The sequence below is a fragment of the Caenorhabditis elegans genome, chromosome X (assembly GCF_000002985.6).
Source record: "Caenorhabditis elegans chromosome X".
Lineage (NCBI taxonomy): Eukaryota > Metazoa > Nematoda > Chromadorea > Rhabditida > Rhabditidae > Caenorhabditis > Caenorhabditis elegans.
Genome location: NC_003284.9, coordinates 1,869,523 through 1,890,004, shown reverse-complemented (window position 1 = coordinate 1,890,004; position 20,482 = coordinate 1,869,523). Strand labels below are relative to the sequence as shown.

At 32.3% G+C, this 20,482-nt stretch overlaps 14 non-coding genes across 14 annotated transcripts; 1 reads left to right on the top strand and 13 right to left on the bottom strand.

The window, feature by feature from the left end:
• Window positions 1-9,111: 9,111 nt before the first annotated feature.
• Y59E1B.5 lies at window positions 9,112-9,197 on the bottom strand. The gene has a single exon (NR_070414.1). It is a non-coding gene; the product is annotated as an Unclassified non-coding RNA Y59E1B.5 (non-coding RNA).
• On the top strand, window positions 9,117-9,188 carry Y59E1B.t2. The gene has a single exon. It is a non-coding gene; the product is annotated as a tRNA-Pro (tRNA).
• Window positions 9,198-9,512: 315 nt separating the features above from the next.
• On the bottom strand, window positions 9,513-18,606 carry Y59E1B.1. The gene is made up of 35 exons (NR_138526.1): window positions 18,409-18,606; window positions 17,733-17,858; window positions 17,540-17,675; window positions 17,330-17,478; window positions 17,219-17,270; window positions 17,054-17,155; window positions 16,902-16,996; window positions 16,655-16,843; window positions 16,553-16,596; window positions 16,360-16,502; window positions 16,179-16,300; window positions 15,990-16,120; window positions 15,825-15,929; window positions 15,434-15,491; window positions 15,313-15,376; window positions 15,135-15,251; window positions 14,992-15,074; window positions 14,862-14,942; window positions 14,750-14,807; window positions 14,268-14,386; window positions 14,131-14,210; window positions 13,940-14,073; window positions 11,823-11,919; window positions 11,726-11,765; window positions 11,622-11,667; window positions 11,380-11,559; window positions 10,548-10,599; window positions 10,444-10,491; window positions 10,366-10,384; window positions 10,248-10,306; window positions 10,130-10,180; window positions 10,027-10,068; window positions 9,826-9,966; window positions 9,663-9,718; window positions 9,513-9,605 (listed from the first exon to the last, which is right to left on the bottom strand). It is a non-coding gene; the product is annotated as an Unclassified non-coding RNA Y59E1B.1 (non-coding RNA).
• Window positions 9,967-10,026, bottom strand: mir-4921. The gene has a single exon (NR_070413.2). It is a non-coding gene; the product is annotated as a pre-microRNA mir-4921 (primary transcript).
• mir-4923.1 lies at window positions 10,069-10,129 on the bottom strand. The gene has a single exon (NR_070412.2). It is a non-coding gene; the product is annotated as a pre-microRNA mir-4923.1 (primary transcript).
• On the bottom strand, window positions 10,307-10,365 carry mir-4923.2. Its single transcript, NR_070411.2, has one exon. It is a non-coding gene; the product is annotated as a pre-microRNA mir-4923.2 (primary transcript).
• mir-4925 lies at window positions 10,385-10,443 on the bottom strand. Its single transcript, NR_070410.2, has one exon. It is a non-coding gene; the product is annotated as a pre-microRNA mir-4925 (primary transcript).
• Window positions 10,492-10,547, bottom strand: mir-1018. The gene has a single exon (NR_024003.2). It is a non-coding gene; the product is annotated as a pre-microRNA mir-1018 (primary transcript).
• On the bottom strand, window positions 14,211-14,267 carry mir-4810.1. The gene has a single exon (NR_070408.2). It is a non-coding gene; the product is annotated as a pre-microRNA mir-4810.1 (primary transcript).
• mir-4810.2 lies at window positions 15,930-15,989 on the bottom strand. The gene has a single exon (NR_131711.1). It is a non-coding gene; the product is annotated as a pre-microRNA mir-4810.2 (primary transcript).
• On the bottom strand, window positions 16,121-16,178 carry mir-2220. The gene has a single exon (NR_070405.1). It is a non-coding gene; the product is annotated as a pre-microRNA mir-2220 (primary transcript).
• mir-4809 lies at window positions 16,301-16,359 on the bottom strand. Its single transcript, NR_070404.2, has one exon. It is a non-coding gene; the product is annotated as a pre-microRNA mir-4809 (primary transcript).
• mir-4808 lies at window positions 16,997-17,053 on the bottom strand. Its single transcript, NR_070403.2, has one exon. It is a non-coding gene; the product is annotated as a pre-microRNA mir-4808 (primary transcript).
• On the bottom strand, window positions 17,479-17,539 carry mir-4807. The gene has a single exon (NR_070402.2). It is a non-coding gene; the product is annotated as a pre-microRNA mir-4807 (primary transcript).
• Window positions 18,607-20,482: the final 1,876 nt, after the last annotated feature.

The following is a 20,482-nucleotide window of genomic DNA, read 5'->3' as shown; positions in this document are numbered from 1 at the left end:
TCAAAACCACCTGAAACTTGACATTTGTCGAAGGAATTTTTTCGGCAAATGCCAACTTTCAACCAGTTTTTTAAAAATATTTTTCAAGAATTTCAAAAAATGCAACTGTTATTCTCAAACTAAGCAAAAAATTTCTATGTATCTACATTTATTTTTATTTCAAAAAATTGATTTACCATATAGGAATAGACTGTCAAATCTTTCAATAGTTCTACAAAACCTTCCCGAAAATTTTTTTTCAGAACTTTCCACCATTTGTCAACAATAAATTTAGATTTTCTCGAAATTTCCTTTTTTTGTTTTGGCATTTTCCAAATTTTGTTTTAAAAAAATCAATAACTTTCCAGAAGCTTCTGAAAATTTCCGGTATTTTTTAAAATTTTCTCAGTCCTCCCAAAAATTTTTCAAGTTGTACACAGGTTGCCGAAATTCTCTCTAATTTTTTTTGGAAATTTTCAGACATTTTTGTACTCTTCAAGCTGTCCCATCACGGTTTTATCTACAAAAAATACGGAAATGTTTTTTCCAAAAAATATGACGTCATCACGTTGCGAAATCAGTTCACAACTCTCAACTCCCGCAATTTCTCTAGATCTACGTAGATCAATCCGAAATCGGACACTCTGACACCACGTGCAGACTACAATTTAAAAAATATGATAGGGTGTATTGGTCTATTCAAATTCTCCTAGAGTAGTTAAAATCAAACTTATGCTTTTAAACCTTCTCACTGTTAAAAAAAAAGAAGATCTCACCCAGTTTATTTTCAAACACCGTCAAATCTTCCTTGAATAATTAGAAAAAATTAAAAAAATTATAAAAAAGCAGCGAGGGCTCCATTCCGTAGGAGCCCAAGAATAGCGAATGATTCTAACACAGGTGTCAGCCTTTTTATAAGAATTCTCGGGGGCGTGTGCTTTATTTCTATATTCTCACCTTATCTCATCACTTTTCATGTGCAATGTCAATTTTTCGTGTTTAAACAGTCCTACTAACCGTTTTCCCCTCCACATTATCTTCATAACACTCGTTTTCCTACTGTTGTCTGAGTTGTTTTCACTATTTTCGGTAGCCTTGGTAACAGGGGTATAATGGATTAATAGAGATTTCCCATATCTCTCTTTTTTCTGAATATCTCGCTGTGACGTTCACTGGTTTAAGATTGCTTGTCCCGTCGGCTCTCATAATTCACGTGCTATTTCTTGAGCCCGACTATGTTGAGCTGCGAGTCTCTGAGGACCTAGCCCCTCTTCATTTTCGATTCTTTTAATAAACTGATTAAATCTTTGTGTGTTCCTGCCCCGAGCACTATTCTAATCTTTTCTCCTCATGTCTCGGTTTATCATTTTGCCGCCCTGGGCATAGAAACAGAGCAGAAGGTGTCCGGCGGGCTCTCTAGAAGAGCTTATATGTAGAGGGGCGGCGGGCGATGTTGTCATAGAAACGGCATGAGCAGGCACGAGATTGAACATATAATACTAGCTAAGGGATGAATAACAAATTCTGGATGATAAAGTTGTTTTGCTGTAACAGAAACTTTTCACACAACTTAAGATTCTGGAAGAAACCTACGGTTCTTGCTCTCTTCCCAGTTTTCTTTTTGAAACTCTACGAATTTATTCATTGATGTCTGAAAATAATATAAACACAAAAGTTGATACTCACCGTTACACATTTTAATAGAAATCTAGTTTTAGTTAAGCTGCCAATAAATAAAAAAAAAAGCTTGTACGGTAGTTAATTTTAAAAAATTGCAAAATTTACTCAAAAGCTATGGTCAAAAGGACGACAAAATTATATGAAGCGTTTCTTTTTTATTTTATAAAACTGTTCAGTATAGTCAAATATACCTGAAAATACCAATCAAAGTGTTCTAGCTCGACCGGAAGAATAATTTTAAAAAATATAGAAATTAAGCAAAAGCAGTTATTTTTTCAAAAATTCAAAAGTACGGAAAAATCAAAAGGAGCGCTTTTTTTTAAATTTTATAAAACTGTTCAGCATGGTCAAAATGACTAGAAAATGCCAAACAGAGTATATTAGCTTGTACGGAAGTATTTTTTTTTAATTGAAAAAAATATATAAAAGCTGATTTTTTCAAAAATTCAAAAGTATGGGAAAATCATATGGAGTCATTCTTTTTTATTTCATAAAACTGTTCAGCGTAGTCAAAAATACCAGAATATGCCAATCAAAGTATAATAGCTTGTACGGAAGTAATTTTTTTTTAATTGATAAAAATATATAAAAGCTGATTTTTTCAAAAATTCAAAAGTATGGGAAAATCATATGGAGTCATTCTTTTTTATTTCATAAAACTGGTCAGCATAGTCATATATACCAGAATATGCCAATCAAAGTACATTAGCTTGTACGGAAGTCATTTTTTTTTAAATTGATAAAAATATATAAAAGCTGATTTTTTCAAAAATTCAGAAGTATGGGAAAATCATATGGAGTCATTCTTTTTTATTTTATAAAACTGTTCAGTATAGTCAAATATACCTGAAAATACCAATCAAAGTGTTCTAGCTCGACCGGAAGAATAATTTTAAAAAATATAGAAATTAAGCAAAAGCAGTTATTTTTTCAAAAATTCAAAAGTACGGAAAAATCAAAAGGAGCGCTTTTTTTTAAATTTTATAAAACTGTTCAGCATGGTCAAAATGACTAGAAAATGCCAAACAGAGTATATTAGCTTGTACGGAAGTATTTTTTTTTAATTGATAAAAATATATAAAAGCTGATTTTTTCAAAAATTCAAAAGTATGGGAAAATCATATGGAGTCATTCTTTTTTATTTCATAAAACTGGTCAGCATAGTCATATATACCAGAATATGCCAATCAAAGTACATTAGCTTGTACGGAAGTATTTTTTTTTAATTGATAAAAATATATAAAAGCTGATTTTTTCAAAAATTCAAAAGTATGGGAAAATCATATGGGATCATTCTTTTTTATTTCATAAAACTGTTCAGCATAGTCAAAAATACCAGAATATGCCAATCAAAGTATAATAGCTGGTACGGAAGTATTTTTTTTTTAATTGATAAAAATATATAAAAGCTGATTTTTTCAAAAATTCAAAAGTATGGGAAAATCATATGGAATCATTCTTTTTTATTTCATAAAACTGTTCAGCATAGTCAAAAATACCAGAATATGCCAATCAAAGTATAATAGCTGGTACGGAAGTATTTTTTTTTTAATTGATAAAAATATATAAAAGCTGATTTTTTCAAAAATTCAAAAGTATGGGAAAATCATATGGAATCATTCTTTTTTATTTCATAAAACTGTTCAGCATAGTCAAAAATACCAGAATATGCCAATCAAAGTATAATAGCTGGTACGGAAGTATTTTTTTTAATTGATAAAAATATATAAAAGCTGATTTTTTCAAAAATTCAAAAGTATGGGAAAATCATATGGAATCATTCTTTTTTATTTCATAAAACTGTTCAGCATAGTCAAAAATACCAGCAAATGCTAAACAGAGTGTATTAGCGTGTACGGAAGTATTTTTTTTTTAATTGATAAAAATATATAAAAGCTGATTTTTTCAAAAATTCAAAAGTATGGGAAAATCATATGGAGTCATTCTTTTTTATTTCATAAAACTGGTCAGCATAGTCATATATACCAGAATATGCCAATCAAAGTACATTAGCTTGTACGGAAGTCATTTTTTTTTAAATTGATAAAAATATATAAAAGCTGATTTTTTCAAAAATTAAGAAGTGTGGGAAAATCATATGGAGTCATTCTTTTTTATTTCATAAAACTTTGCAGCATAGTCAAAAATACCAGCAAATGCTAAACAGAGTATATTAGCGTGTACGGAAGTATTTTTTTTTTAATTGATAAAAATATATAAAAGCTGATTTTTTCAAAAATTCAAAAGTATGGGAAAATCATATGGAGTCATTCTTTTTTATTTCATAAAACTGTTCAGCATAGTCAAAAATACCAGCAAATGCTAAACAGAGTATATTAGCTTGTACGGGAGTATTTTTTTTTTAATTGATAAAAATATATAAAAGCTGATTTTTTCAAAAATTCAAAAGTATGGGAAAATCATATGGAGTCATTCTTTTTTATTTCATAAAACTGTTCAGCATAGTCAAAAATACCAGCAAATGCTAAACAGAGTATATTAGCTTGTACGGGAGTATTTTTTTTTTAATTGATAAAAATATATAAAAGCTGATTTTTTCAAAAATTCAAAAGTATGGGAAAATCATATGGAGTCATTCTTTTTTATTTCATAAAACTGGTCAGCACAGTCAAAAATACCAGCAAATGCTAAACAGAGTATATTTGCTTGTACGGAAGTTTTTTTTTTTAATTGATAAAAATATATAAAAGCTGATTTTTTCAAAAATTCAGAAGTATGGGAAAATCATATGGAGTCATTCTTTTTTATTTCATAAAACTGGTCAGCATAGTCAAAAACACCAGAATAAGCCAATCAAAGTATAATAGCTTGTACGGAAGTATTTTTTTTAAATTGATAAAAATATATAAAAGCTGATTTTTTCAGAAATTCAAAAGTATGGGAAAACCATATGGAGTCATTCTTTTTTATTTCATAAAACTGGTCAGCATAGTCATATATACCAGAATATGCCAATCAAAGTACATTAGCTTGTACGGAAGTCATTTTTTTAAAAATTGATAAAAATATATAAAAGCTGATTTTTTCAAAAATTCAGAAGTATGGGAAAATCATATGGAGTCATTCTTTTTTATTTCATAAAACTGGTCAGCATAGTCATATATACCAGAATATGCCAATCAAAGTACATTAGCTTGTACGGAAGTCATTTTTTTAAAAATTGATAAAAATATATAAAAGCTGATTTTTTCAAAAATTCAGAAGTATGGGAAAATCATATGGAGTCATTCTTTTTCAAAGTACATTAGCTTGTACGGAAGTCATTTTTTTAAAAATTGATAAAAATATATAAAAGCTGATTTTTTCAAAAATTCAGAAGTATGGGAAAATCATATGGAGTCATTCTTTTTTATTTCATAAAACTTGTCAGCATAGTCAAAAACACCAGAATAAGCCAATCAAAGTATAATAGCTTGTACGGAAGTATTTTTTTTAAATTGATAAAAATATATAAAAGCTGATTTTTTCAGAAATTCAAAAGTATGGGAAAATCATATGGAGTCATTCTTTTTTATTTCATAAAACTGGTCAGCATAGTCATATATACCAGAATATGCCAATCAAAGTATAATAGCTGGTACGGAAGTATTTTTTTTAATTGATAAAAATATATAAAAGCTGATTTTTTCAAAAATTCAAAAGTATGGGAAAATCATATGGAATCATTCTTTTTTATTTCATAAAACTGTTCAGCATAGTCATATATACCAGAATATGCCAATCAAAGTACATTAGCTTGTACGGAAGTCATTTTTTTTAAAATTGATAAAAATATATAAAAGCTGATTTTTTCAAAAATTCAGAAGTATGGGAAAATCATATGGAGTCATTCTTTTTATTTCATAAAACTGGTCAGCATAGTCAAAAATACCAGCAAATGCTAAACAGAGTATATTAGCTTGTACAGAAGTATTTTTTTTTAATTGATAAAAATATATAAAAGCTGATTTTTTCAAAAATTCAAAAGTATGGGAAAATCATATGGAGTCATTCTTTTTTATTTCATAAAACTGGTCAGCACAGTCAAAAATACCAGCAAATGCTAAACAGAGTATATTAGCTTGTACGGAAGTTTTTTTTTTTAATTGATAAAAATATATAAAAGCTGATTTTTTCAAAAATTCAGAAGTATGGGAAAATCATATGGAGTCATTCTTTTTTATTTCATAAAACCGGTCAGCATAGTCATATATACCAGAATATGCCAATCAAAGTACATTAGCTTGTACGGAAGTCATTTTTTTAAAAATTGATAAAAATATATAAAAGCTGATTTTTTCAAAAATTCAGAAGTATGGGAAAATCATATGGAGTCATTCTTTTTTATTTCATAAAACTTTGCAGCATAGTCAAAAATACCTGCAAATGCTAAACAGAGTATAATAGCTTGTACGGAAGTATTTTTTTAAAATTGATAAAAATATATAAAAGCTGATTTTTTCAGAAATTCAAAAGTATGGAAAAATCATATGGAGTCATTCTTTTTTATTTCATAAAACCGGTCAGCATAGTCATATATACCAGAATATGCCAATCAAAGTACATTAGCTTGTACGGAAGTATTTTTTTAAAATTGATAAAAATATATAAAAGCTGATTTTTTCAGAAATTCAAAAGTATGGGAAAATCATATGGAGTCATTCTTTTTTATTTCATAAAACTGGTCAGCATAGTCAAAAATACCAGCAAATGCTAAACAGAGTATATTAGCTTGTACGGAAGTATTTTTTTAAAATTGATAAAAATATATAAAAGCTGATTTTTTCAGAAATTCAAAAGTATGGGAAAATCATATGGAGTCATTCTTTTTTATTTCATAAAACTGGTCAGCATAGTCATATATACCAGAATATGCCAATCAAAGTACATTAGCTTGTACGGAAGTCATTTTTTTAAAAATTGATAAAAATATATAAAAGCTGATTTTTTCAAAAATTCAAAAGTATGGGAAAATCATATGGAGTCATTCTTTTTTATTTCATAAAACTTTGCAGCATAGTCAAAAATACCAGAATATGCTAATCAAAGTATAATAGCTTGTACGGAAGTATTTTTTTTAATTGATAAAAATATAAAAAAGCTGATTTTTTTCAAAAATTCAAAAGTATGGGAAAATCATATGGAGTCATTCTTTTTTATTTCATAAAACTTTGCAGCATAGTCAAAAATACCAGAATATGCTAATCAAAGTATAATAGCTTGTACGGAAGTATTTTTTTTAATTGATAAAAATATAAAAAAGCTGATTTTTTTCAAAAATTCAAAAGTATGGGAAAATCATATGGAGTCATTCTTTTTTATTTCATAAAACTGGTCAGCATAGTCATATATACCAGAATATGCCAATCAAAGTACATTAGCTTGTACGGAAGTCATTTTTTTTAAAATTGATAAAAATATATAAAAGCTGATTTTTTCAAAAATTCAGAAGTATGGGAAAATCATATGGAGTCATTCTTTTTATTTCATAAAACTGGTCAGCATAGTCAAAAACAGTAGAATAAGCCAATCAAAGTATAATAGCTTGTACGGAAGTTTTTTTTTTTAATTGATAAAAATATAAAAAAGCTGATTTTTTTCAAAAATTCAAAAGTATGGGAAAATCATATGGAGTCATTCTTTTTTATTTCATAAAACTGTTCAGCATGGTCAAAATGACTAGAAAATGCCAAACAGAGTATATTAGCTTGTACGGAAGTATTTTTTTTTTAATTGAAAAAAATATATAAAATCCGATTTTTTCAAAAATTCAAAAGTATGGGAAAATCATATGGAGTCATTCTTTTTTATTTCATAAAACTGTTCAGCATGGTCAAAAATACCAGAATATGCCAATCAAAGTATAATAGCTTGTACGGAAGTATTTTTTTTTTAATTGATAAAAATATATAAAAGCTGATTTAAAAATATAGAAATTAAACAAAAGCTGTTTTTTTTTCAAAAATTCAAAAGTATGGGAAAATCATATGAAGTCATTCTTTTTTATTTTATAAATCACATCTATTTGACAAAATGGGCTATTCGGCGTAGCATCGTTAGAACCTCGACGCAAGGCAATTGATAGGAAGTTTGTTTCCAAGCTTTTGGCGCATAAAGTTGACATGGACATCAAACATTTTTTTTCAAATAAGTTAATCTAACAAAACGCGAATCAAAACTAAGTTCATCTGGAAAAAATGCAGAACTACAATAAGAAGACATTTCTTCACAAACAGAGTTTTAAGCTCAATAGGTGCCTCGCTTTAACAGATCTGGACCTTCATTTTCTTTTTTTTTCTCTTCTTCTCTTTTCTTTTTCATGTGTCCTATCCCATTTGCAGGTAATAATTATGAATTGTAATTATACATAAGTTATGTTTTACCATGTATTGACGGAATTGATGTATTGTAATGTGTATTTGATTTAATGTACATTTTTTTTCTTATGACACGATTCATACGGAATCGTATTAAATTAATAAATTAAAAAAATCTATTTAACATTGTCTAATATACAGAAAATGCCAATCAAAGTGGTCTAGCTCGACCGGAAGATTACGGCAAAAGTACGGCAAAATTATATGAAGCGCTTTTTTTTTAATTTTATAAACCTGTTCAGCATGTTCAAATACACTAAAAAATACCAATCAAAGTATGCTAGCTCGACCGGAAGAATATTTTAAAAATTGCAAAATTTACTCAAAAGCTGTTTTTTTCAAAAATTCAAAAGTACGGCAAAATCATATGAAGCGCTTGTTTTTTATTTTATAAATATGTTCAGCATTGTCGAAAATACCAGAAAATACCAATCAAAGTGTTCTAGCTCGGCCGGAAGATTATTTTAAAAAATATAGAAATTAAGCAAAAGCTGTTTTTTTTTTCTTTCAGAAAACTGTTCAGTATTGTCATTTATACTAGAAAATACAAATAAAAATGTTCTAGCTCGACCGAATGTTATTTTTAAAAGTGCAGAAATTAAGCAAAAGCTGATTTTTTCAAAAATTCAAAAGTACGGAAAAATCATACGAATCGCTTCTTTTTTATTTCATAAATCTGTTCAGCATGGTCGAAAATACCAGAAAATACCAATCAAAGTGTTCTAACTCGACCGGAAGATTTTTTTTTAAGTATAGAAATTAAGCAAAAGCTATTTTTTCAAAAATTCAAACGCAAATTTTTCTGCAAATTTTACGATTCAGAGGCAATTTTGGCAGAATTTCATTTTAAACTTGCACTCTCCGTGCCAGTCGCTTTCGATTTATATATTTTTCAAGTCTTTATCATTTGGGGAAACAAAACTATTTCCTTGTAAAACCTTACCCTCTCTGCGTCTCTTAATTTTCCCTTCTCTTTCGCTGTAGCTCTACTCACACTCTTTCCTCTTTCTTCTGTGACCCCCCACTCACTCTGTCGCCCTCCTGTTTTTTAATGGAAAAAACGAGGAGAGAGCAGTCAGTGGCCGGATGGTCTAGAGGTATGATTCTCGCTTCGGGTGCGAGAGGTCCCGGGTTCGATTCCCGGTTCGGCCCAAACTTTTTGTACAAATAAAATGATTTTGAAAAAGGCTGTTTGAATTTAAATTTAATTTAAAAAAAAATGTTTTCTTGAATATAAAATAAAGTTTATTTTCTAATGATTCGGCCTCACACGAAAACATGTTTTGGCATTTTGCGGTGCCACAAATGTTGAAAAGTCAAACATTATTTTATTGCAAAATCCAATTGCCAATTATTTTCGAAAATCCTAAAATATTTGTGTCTGGAAATTCCCGTTGTCGCATATCGTGGGAAATCAGACTATTAGCTACGAAATCGCTATATTCCTGACCCGACAGAAATTAAGAATTTATTTATTCACAAACTAAAAAGATCAGAATAAGACAGAACCTCTATAATTTTTATATATTTTTTCTCTTGCTGTTCCGGGAGAGGATGTCCGAGATGTGTCTGTAAATTGATATTTACATCACAATTTCCATATATGTGGCACAAAAATCAACTTACCATAAGGTTTCTTGAGCGCTGATATTGATGGATTGAGCTGCACGGAAAATGTGAAACTGAAACTAAGATTGTGAAAAAAATCGGAAAAAATAAAGAAGCACAAAAGTTTTACTCCCACTATTTTGGAAGGTTTTTTTTAATTAACAATAAATTAATGTAATACCTTGTTTGGAAATTAATGACGATATGAGCTTTCAAAGTCGTTAAGTGATGATCACACGCGGTGTACCAGGGCTGTGTGGCCACCGAGATTTTCGGCAACCGGCAACATGGTGGTTTGATTGCCTCACAGTCCTGCGGTGTACTGCAAGAAAGTGAGTGGCACATATATATCCAAAATTTATGTGTGAACTCATCAACTTACGGTAGCTTTTTCTTTTGAAACGTGGTACAATGAGATTGGTCTCTGTAAACAAAAGGCTCTCTTTTTCACATACAATTTCTGAAAATGAGAAGCAATTGCTTACCCGGCATATCTGAAACTGTACTCCCGAACGATTATTTGAAATATTCCAATCCTGTAACCAAATTGAGTACATTTTCTTTGAATTCTGAATTCTAGGAAAATAAAAAACATTTTCTTACCCATATTTTTAAAACAATGCTGGGCTTTTTTTGATCTCCCAAAACGAACCGCTCACTTTCTGTAAACAAATTGCCGCCGTTTCAAAATATTTCCAGAAAATGACGGGAATTTGCTTACCTTGATTCAGTTCCTTCGCCTGTAAATGCAATGTTTTCGAAAACAATTTGAACAAGTTTTTGAAACATATGCACTTACCGCTGACATCAAATGTGATTTGCGATGAGTTGCTGATTTTGTCATACTCTGTAAGTCCAATGATCTCTCTCATGAAAAATATATGGGAGAAATCATGAACTTACCTTTACAACATCAGCGTGATATTCAACATTCTCTGTAGGCAAAATAGAGATTCTGGAACAAAGTTTTGAATCGCCTAACATACTTTTCAACCAAGTTTTAGTTGAAAAAGAACTGTAGGGTTACTGTAAGACTACTGAGTTACTGTTGTTTGAAAAAATAAATGCCTTGAGCTTTTGAAGAGATATTGGGTTGGAAGTGGGTGTAGAATGTTGTCAAGGTACTGTAGCGGTACTTTTAGGAATATTTAAAAAAAACTCTGAAGTGTTCTAATACTTTCTGGGAAATTGAAGCAATTCTAGAATGTTTTAGAACTTTCTGGAAACTTTTGAAAAGCATTGAAATGTTGAACATGAACCCTTGAAAAACTTTTGAAAAACTGTGGAATGTTCTGAAACTTTCTGGAAAATTTCAAAATTTTTTGGAGTGTTCTGACACTTTCTGAAAACTTTTGAAAAACTTTGGAATGCTCAATAACCGTCTGGAAACTTTAGAAACATTTTGGAATGTTCTGAAACCTTTTGGAAAAATTAAAAACACCTGGAATTTTATAGAACCTTCTCGAAAATATTTTAAAAAAAACATGGATTGTTCTAGAGCTTTCTGTAAAATTATTGCATTTCTGGAATGTTCTAAACCCTTCTGGGAACTATTGAAAAATTTTGGAATGTTCTAGAATCTTTTGGAAAGTCTAAAAACTCTAGAATGTTCTAGAACCCTTTAGAAAATTTTTAAAAAAATCTGGAATGTTCTAGAACCATCTGGAAACTTTTGAAAAACTTTGGAATGTTCTAGAATGTTTTTTATTAGTTTAGAATAAATTATCGTGTTTACCTTTTTGTCATAACTTTGATGTCGAGGTTCTGGTCTTAACAATGGGCATTGTTAGGCTTTTTTGCTCTCATTAGTAAGCTTGTCAACTGCTTTTTCAATCCGCCAATCTCTTTTAAAATTTTTTCTATGTAGCCAACCTCACTGAACAGATTTTGATGCCACTGACAAGAAGCTTACATTCTGTAAACAAATAAGCCTCACTTTCGAGTTGAATTCTCTGAAAGTAAGAATTATTTGCTCACTTGCAGTGTGTTGGCAATTTTCAGCTAACAGTTCCAAAATTCGATTCTGTAAACAAATTGCTCGAATTTTCAATTTTTTCTGAAAATGAGAAGCATTTGCCTACCTTTCTTTTTTGGCAATCGCGAGAGAGATGTACTGCTCTTCTGTAAACAAATGCCGTCGTTTTCAAAATATTCAGAAAACGGTGAGCATTTGCATACCTGCCGCTTTAGTGAATTGCGATTCGATAAGTTTTCCGTAATTTAGAAAATCACATATCATAGTTGTTTCGCATTACGAGGGCTGTAGAAACCTGACCTGTAAGAAAATTTTCCTGATTTTACAAAAAAAAATTTCCAAAAACCAAGTAAATTTTCTTACCTTACTGGTTCGGACCGTTTTTGTTTTATTAACATTTTTCCCGTTTTAGTGTTAGAATATTACACGTTCGTTAAAATTGCCACGTAACACCGTCATCAAAATTTTTTTCAAATTTCAAAAGTAAATTGTTCAAAGAGTACATATTTAAAATTTCAAAATTCTAAGTACTCTCAACTTGAAATTAATCGACTTTACTCTAATACCGTGTTAAACGCCACGCGGCGACCTCATTTTGAGCTGACTTTTAAAACTGTGTACGCCAAAATGTAGATCGAAGATTTTGCAATATTTTAGCATTTTAAAATGTGTCTGTATCTTTCAAATGAACCGAGATACAGCCCTCAGAATAAGACCATCTTTTCAATTGGAAGCTCCAAAAAATGTACCGAATTTATATATTTCATTTGAAACTCAAAAACCGCAGGGCGTCTTGGCGGGCGCTTGTTACCCAGTGTCGAGGGCTGTATTCAGGGGAATTGACATCAACCCTGTATTATTTCGGATGTCTACTTGTATGTAATCAAAAGAGAAGGTGTGCTATAGATTATAGTGGAGCTTAACTCCAAAAAAAAAAAAATTTTTTGCGCGCGCGCATTCGGGCTTTCAGGCCACATTTTTAGTTTTCATTAAAGCTTTAATTTTTTAACTAGAAAACGGAATAAAATTATGAAAAATTAGGTGTATAGTAATTGGACTACGGGCTTTCAGATTTTTAAGTTAAAAATTCGAAATCATGTCATTACGTGGCATTATAAGCTGAAAACTGAGACGTCATATATTTTAATATTATTGCACTGAAGCCGCGTACAGTGGTAATTTGCCTCTGGCCATTCAGATTTTGAACAGTCTATCTTGAAATAAAGCCAAATATAGAGCTTGACTCCACCAAAATGATTTTTTGCGCGCGCCCATTTAGGCTTTCAGGCCACATTTTTAGTTTTCCACTAGGAAACGGAATAAATTTCTGAAAAATCAGGCATATAGTAATTGGACTATAAACTTTCAGATTTTTAAGTTTAAAATTCAAAATCAGGTCACTACGTGGCGTAACAGCCAAAAACTGAAGCGTGAGATATTTTAATCATTTCTGTGCTGAAGACGCGTAAAACTCTAATTTGTACATGGGCTTCTAGATTTCTAAAAGCCAATTGAAAAATTAGGTCACAACGTGGCATTTCCGCTAAGAAACGTAATCAAATCCTCAAAAATTACGTGTAATTGGACTATGGGCTTTCAACTTCTGAACGTGAAATTCAAAATTAGGTCACACCGGTCACAACTAATTCATCGTTTTACAGATCAGATTCAGATTTTGCTTTTTTAGTTTGAAACCATTTACTTACTTAAAACAATACCTAGTAATTTGCGAACGTTTTCAGCATAACATCATCTACTTTGGTTCATTTTCAACCGATTTGCCTGAAAAGCCGCCACAGATTAAGATGACATTATCCTTCGAGCTATTCCAAGATGAAAACTGACCAGCCGTCATTAAAACCTAGATGTATTCCTACACTGTAAACAAGCTACTTCCAGCTCAAAAGTAACATTTGCCAGTTTTTGTTTTAGGATATTACACGACTGTTAAAAATGCCACATGGCGACAATATTAAATTTTTTTCATGATTCAAAAGCGCATTGCTCGATGAGTAAGCATTTTTAAATTTCAAAATTCCAAGTACTCTCAAGTTGAGAATAATTGATTCTTATTTGATACCATGTAAAACGCCACGTGGCGACCTCATTTTCAGCTGACTTTAAGAAATATTTACGCCACAATATAGATCAAATAATTTACAATATTCTATCATTTTCAAATTTGTCGATTTCAAATGAAACGAGATACAGTCCTCAGTATGAGACCATGTTTTCAATTGATATCTCCAAAAATCAACCAAGTTTATATATTTCATTTGAAACTCAAAAACCGCCGGGCGTCGTGGCGGGCGTTTGTTACCCAGTGTCGAGGGATGTATTCAGGGGAATTGACATCAACCCATTTTTTGCGAATTATTGAATCCCGTTGAAATGGAGCAACATTTATGAACCAAAAAATTCGGCCATCCATTTGCCTGTTTTCCCGTGTATCACCTGTATGTTTGTCAGAGTTTCATATAAAACAAATATATGAAACACGAATTAACTTACCTCTATACCCTAGCGAAGTAAGTCTGGGATTTTTATTGAGACCAAACTGTTGCCAACTAGTAAATCGTTTCGTGTGTCCTCTGTAAGTTGATGCGATACTCATAAAAACCTTTTTATAAGAGAACTCATGAACTTACTTTCACACATGTTGCTTTACTGTAAAACTTGGACCGTATAGTTTTTACAGTCTTTCCTGGAACTACACAATCCATCATCACATTTTTCAGAACATGTTGAGTGCCCTGACATCGCTAGTCTGTAAAATTTGAAAAAAACAAAATCACCGAATTTTTTAAATTCAAAATACCAAAAAATAGTTTTCTTTAAAACTAAAACCCCAAATTTTTTTTAACTTCATCATTTTACTTATTTCTGTCTAATAAATAATATACACACATTAACTAATTACTCACTGTTCAAAAGTTGACTATAATTCCAGTTTTAGCTGCTATGGGCGCTTAACTTGCAAATTTATTATAACGACCGTAAAACAGCTTGTGAAACAATCGCAAAACAAAAAAAACCCGACGAAACTTATTTCTCCGCCTAATATGTACTTATATATAAGCTCCAATCAGTTGTCACATAACACAAATATGGGAAAAATCAACAAGCTTACCCTCATGATTGCTCAGAAGTGCCACTAGGCGAGATATGTTCTTTGCCGGTTCTAGTATCTGTAAAAAAATTGCCCAGTTTTTCAAAACCGCAGAAAAAAAGGGCTTGCCTACCTGCCTACTTTCCAAACACAATTTTGTCGGGTTTCACTTTTTTATTCTTGATGATGCCAAATACCAAACATCGATCTGTACCTAAATCTCTAAATGAACTTTGTGATTTCCGCTTTGCGACCGCTCAAACATTATTTAAATTCCGAATTTTGTAGAAACCTGCACGTCTAGTTACACTTTTGGAAGAACAAATAGGAAATTCCCAATATACTCCTAAAAAAGAAATTATTCCAAAATCATTTTTGTCAAGTGTTTGAAAAACATTGTACTCGCCGTTAATCTAAAATTTCAACAAGGGTATCTCACAGCAGAATTGGATTCTCGAAACTGAAAGGAAGTAAATTTTTTTTTGGTTATTCATGTTTCCAATCTCCTTGATAGCACATGTTGCTGTAAGAAATAAAGCAATCTTCTTTGTATTATGAAAAAAGATGAATGCAGTATTCTGTACCTGGTTGAGGCATTTTACTAGTAAAGTTTGACTAGTAAAGGTGAGTGTTCGTCTTTTGCAGAATCTGTAAGTTGGGGCCATAATTACATTTTTAATAATGTAAATTAGTGCACTAACTTACCATCATACTAGAAACAAGTTTTTGTAAAGCGTGTTGCTTGACCAGATCACGTTTCAATCTGTAAGTATGTGCTACGTTTCATAATAAACAAACTGACGATCAATAAAAATTATTTCTGGAATTTTATTGTACTTTTTCGCTGTAATTTGAATTGAGAAAATTCCACCTATCCAACTCGATGAAAAGTAAAAAAAAGCAATTTCGGACTGTAAAAAGTGGCACTTCGGGTGGCCGAACATTTTTTTTGAAATTGCCGTCAAATAGAGTATCATGATTTATAGCGTCGTTTTCCATAATTGCAACGAAAAAGGCTATAAATTTATACCCGGAGCTCATTTATCTCCTTATAGATTTATATCAATTTTGATATTTATAAAATGTACGTACTCACAAAAAAAACTATTTGACAAAATCCTGTAGGCATTCGAAAAACGATTCACATTCCAATTTTGAAGTTTTCTTCAAACTTCTGAAGATTTTCGATGTAGCCGTTTGTCTGTAAGTTGATGAGATAGTCATACGTACAATATACCTATATGACTACTCATGAACCTACCTTCAAATTTGTGTTGCAACCTTGATAACCCATAGCTTCATTGACTTATGACGTCTCAATTCACCAGACCCACCGTTCCAGTATTCCAATTTCTGCTACCTTTCCATACAGTGTACTTCAAATTTTGCAGCCTGTAAGTCCACAAACAATTGATCAAATGATGAATTGATAAATAGTTTATGGTCTTACTTTCTCTGTAAATGCCAAGTTGCATTGAATGTGTGCTGATAGAACTTCTATAAATCTGTGAACTTTTCATTAGAAACTGATCCATGGCAAGCAAAAAGCATAAGTTGTTGTGTTTTCTGGACCTGGAAGCCCAGAAGTTGTATTATCAAATATGATCAAGATAATTCAACTCTGAACTTACAGTACTTGCATCCAAAATGTGTAACGGGACCACTTTTTTCATGTAATTGAAGCCGTGTTTTTCTAAATTTCTAAATCCTGCCTTTTGATATTGAACACAAGATACAACTTGAAGCTTCCCATTTTTTTCACAAAATGTGCAATCTGTAAAATACTTTCCAAATTATCAATTAAAAAATAATTTATAGGCTTACTTTCAAAGCCATATGTAGTAGAATTGTTCGTTTGTTCATACAATCTGTAAGTCGGCAAACTTTTTATCAGACATTCAACTGATTAAAAGCCTGTAGACTTACCTTGTCTGGCAGAATCTGATCGTACTTCTCCACAAAATTTTCTATCAAGGTGCACTGTTGAAGTTTTCCAGGAGTTGTGCATTCTGTCAATCAGTAAAATATTGATCTAATATGTATCAACTTGCTAATTGATTTTTTTTTTTCAAACTGCCGCTGGTAGCCATCGCGATTGTCTACAAGTTTTTCTACCTGTAAGTTGATGTTTCACCAAAAACAAACAAACATTTTGGTAGAGCCAAGAACTTACTGACTGAGTTGCAATATTGGTGAATAATTTCCAGTGAACATTGCCAATATGTTGGAAAAATCTCACTTTCATCTTGTTTTGCGTGATCTCAATATCTGTAAGAGAGAATAGAGCTTTCGTTTGAAATAATTGAAAGCACTAATCTATCTTACCATGTTTAGCAATGCAAGCACACGGGGAGCAATTGTGAATGTCAATTTTTTTTTCTGCCGGCTCTCAGAAGATTATAGTCATGTTGAGAGTTCTGAAGATTTCTGTAAAAAAAGTTTCCTCGTTTTATAACGATTTGTTTCTTAAAACGAAGAAATTTTCCTTACCAGTATGTTTTCTTTGTATTGGTTGAGCGTCTAGATATTTGATCCTCGCATCCTGTAATTTTGAAGCTTTAGCTAATTTGACCAAGTTTTCAAGAGTCGGTGTAAACTTACCAATTAACACATTCCACTTTTCTTCTAGTTAAAAATAACGCATTCGTCTATTATACACTTGAAAGAATGTAGTATTTCTTAACGAAAACGTTCACTCGTCGCATCAGAACTCGACTTCCACTTTTCACAAAACGCCCGCCGTGTAGAGACTGTAAGCCCAGAAGTCGCATTTTCAAAATAGATATATTGAAAATGTAACTTTGAACTCACAGAAATGAAATTAAAATCCAATTTGCAATTTCGCCACTTTCCAATTGCTGACCGAGATCTGAAAGCCCAGAGCACGTAGCTTTTTCACGAATTTCCAGAAACCAATTGGGATTTCACGTTGTTGTGAGACGGTATTCTGTAAGTTGATGGTGGTCCATATAACAATAATATATGGGAAAACTCATAAACTCACTTCTGAAATAGTTTGTGAGCAATCCTGTATTAGCACTTGTTTTTCTCTGCGGCATCCAGGTTCGTTTTTCCTGTGGATTCTGGAATTTTCGTTGAATTTGTGATCCAAAAGCATCGTTTTTTTCTCCTGAAAAAGTACAAATCTTCTATCTGAGACTAGATCATATTTATTGATTTGTTAGACCTAAAAGCCCACTCCAAACTTGCCATTCAACTTGAAGTCGGGATGCACTTTATGTTACACAGATCTTGTTCAGAACAGAGGTGGGCGGCAAACGATTTTTTCCGACAAATCGGAAAATCGGAAAATTGCTTGAATTGAAGTTTCGAGCAAATCGGCCAACCGGCAATTTGCCGATTTGCCGAATTTGTCGACAAAAAAAATTTGCAGAACGGCATGTGCCGTCCACCCTACCTCTGCGACCTTTCTGTAGTTCTAACTCATTTTTAGATGAATTTTTCCCACTCAAATGATAATATAAATATAACCAGCACGTGCCAAAAAGATTGCTACCTATGGACATAATGTGGGGAATATGTATAGATATGCGTTTCTAAATAATTGCATCGAATCTTACAACTAAGATTATCGCAGAGAAAAGTCTCACGAAAAAGGTCTTACCACGGTCACGGTCTCGCAGTAAATAACTGTACGTTAAAAAACAAGTACGGCTCACCGTGTAAGCCAATTCAGTTTCCCACTTCAAAAGGTCGTTTGAAGATGGATCCAACTCTTCAATTGCTCTTGTGCTCGGCCTAATTGACATTTCCAACTCGTGAAATTCTCGGGAATTCAATTTGGTTAACGAGCATCTATTAACGACGTTTTTGAAAATGTCTTGTGGCACTTTCCTATCACTTGGCTCAATCGGCATTACAATTGCTGAAAATAAGAAGAATGATGAAAATTAAACTAAAAAAGCACTTCGAGGTCACCCCGTTAGGACATTGACCTGACCAGTAAGGAGAACATAGAAAAAGTGACAAATGTCAACAATCTTGTGATTGGTGGACGGGAGGCGGGCAGCTTTCAACACACAAAAAGAACGAGTAAGAAAAGATAGAGGAGTGAGAGAAAGGTAGTGGCCGCCAACGCTGAATTGAATCCGCTGCGGCAGTGATGTTTAGAGAAGTGAGAGCACAGCAAGAAGGGGCGTGGAAGTACACTAGGAGGGAGCGGCCAATGGAGAAACTTTATATAAGAATGCACCGTATATCGACTGGGTTCAAAACCGCGGCAATTTGGTAAGTTTACCATAATTAAATGAAAAAAAATAGAAGATTTGCAAGTTCTTATTGTCTAAGTCCACTAGTTTGAGCAATATAGAAATATAGAAAGTGTATCTTTCAGAAGCTTTAATCGCACCCGCTAAGAGTACCTGATTGTGAAGTGCACAGCTTGGAGGTGGAGAATAGAGGGATGTTCGAATTATCAAGCTGTTAAGCGAAAAATGAAGACCGCCGCGTCGAGGACCACCGTGAATCGTAAAGTTGTTAAATTGAAGAAAAATAGGAATTTGAGCAATAGAGAACATTACAGTCCAATGAAGACATTATATATGAATGTCTCGTACAACTAAACAGAGTGATGTTGAAAGGATCAATCTGTTATGCTAAAAATGAAGACCACCGTGTCGAGGACCACCATGAATTGTGAAATTGTGAAATTTAAGAAAAAATAAGAAATTAAGCGATAGAGAACATTACACATATCAAATCGCCACCACATTGTAGGATGCACCATGTTGATGACATTCAAAAATCAGGGAAGCTCAAAGAGTGAAACCGTTACTACAGTTACGGTCAAATTGAACACTAGAAAATTTTAGGACAGTAAAAAGACAAATCTTGAACTAGGTAAGCAGAAATTAACTAAGTCACTTGATAACAACTATAGATATGAATCACATGAAATTAAAATAAAGGTTCAACCTGAGAAACTATCTCGAGGAGAATAAAAGCAGGCTGGGGAGCTCTGGTTGGAGTCGAGAACATCCTGAGAGTTGTGCCAAAAAAAAAAGATCGTGTGTAACTAATTTAAAAGGCGCCACTGACCAGTAGAGAAACAAAAAGTAAGTGATTGCCTAAAAAATGGAGAGAAAGTGAGAAGGGCAAACAATCCCGTGACTGGCAGAGGAGGCGCGGGCCCACCAACAGCTTTCTAGCACAAAAAAAAAGAGTGTGAGACAAAGGGAGAGTACCAGTGGAGTGTTGAATTGCGTCAAATGTGGCAGTGAGGGTTGAGACATGAGAAGTGTTGTGCGAATACGGAAAAAATGGGGCGTGTTCTCGCCGGGAATACGATGGGAGGGAGTGTCCAATAAGGAACTTTTTCTAGAATATACCTATACACGTGGTGTCAGGCTGACCCACTACGGTTTGATCTACAAAAAATGCGGGAATTTCTTTCCCAAAAAACGTGACATCAGCACGTTCTTAACCATGCGAAATCAATTGAGAACTCTGCGTCTCTACTCCCGAATTTCTTGTAGATCTGCGTAGATCAACGGGACTCTCTGACACCACGTGCCTATACCGTATCAATATTTCGACAAAGCACAAAATTAAGATTTACATGACGTCAGAGTTACCACAACTCCTACAAGCTCAAAGTATGTCAAAGTCGTGTCACAAATTATAAGATAGATCTAGCAAATTCCAAATTTTCCAAACTACAGTAACCCTACCGTATACCTACAGTACCCCTACAGCCCCACTACAGTCGCTTGACATTATCCCCCACCATCTTCC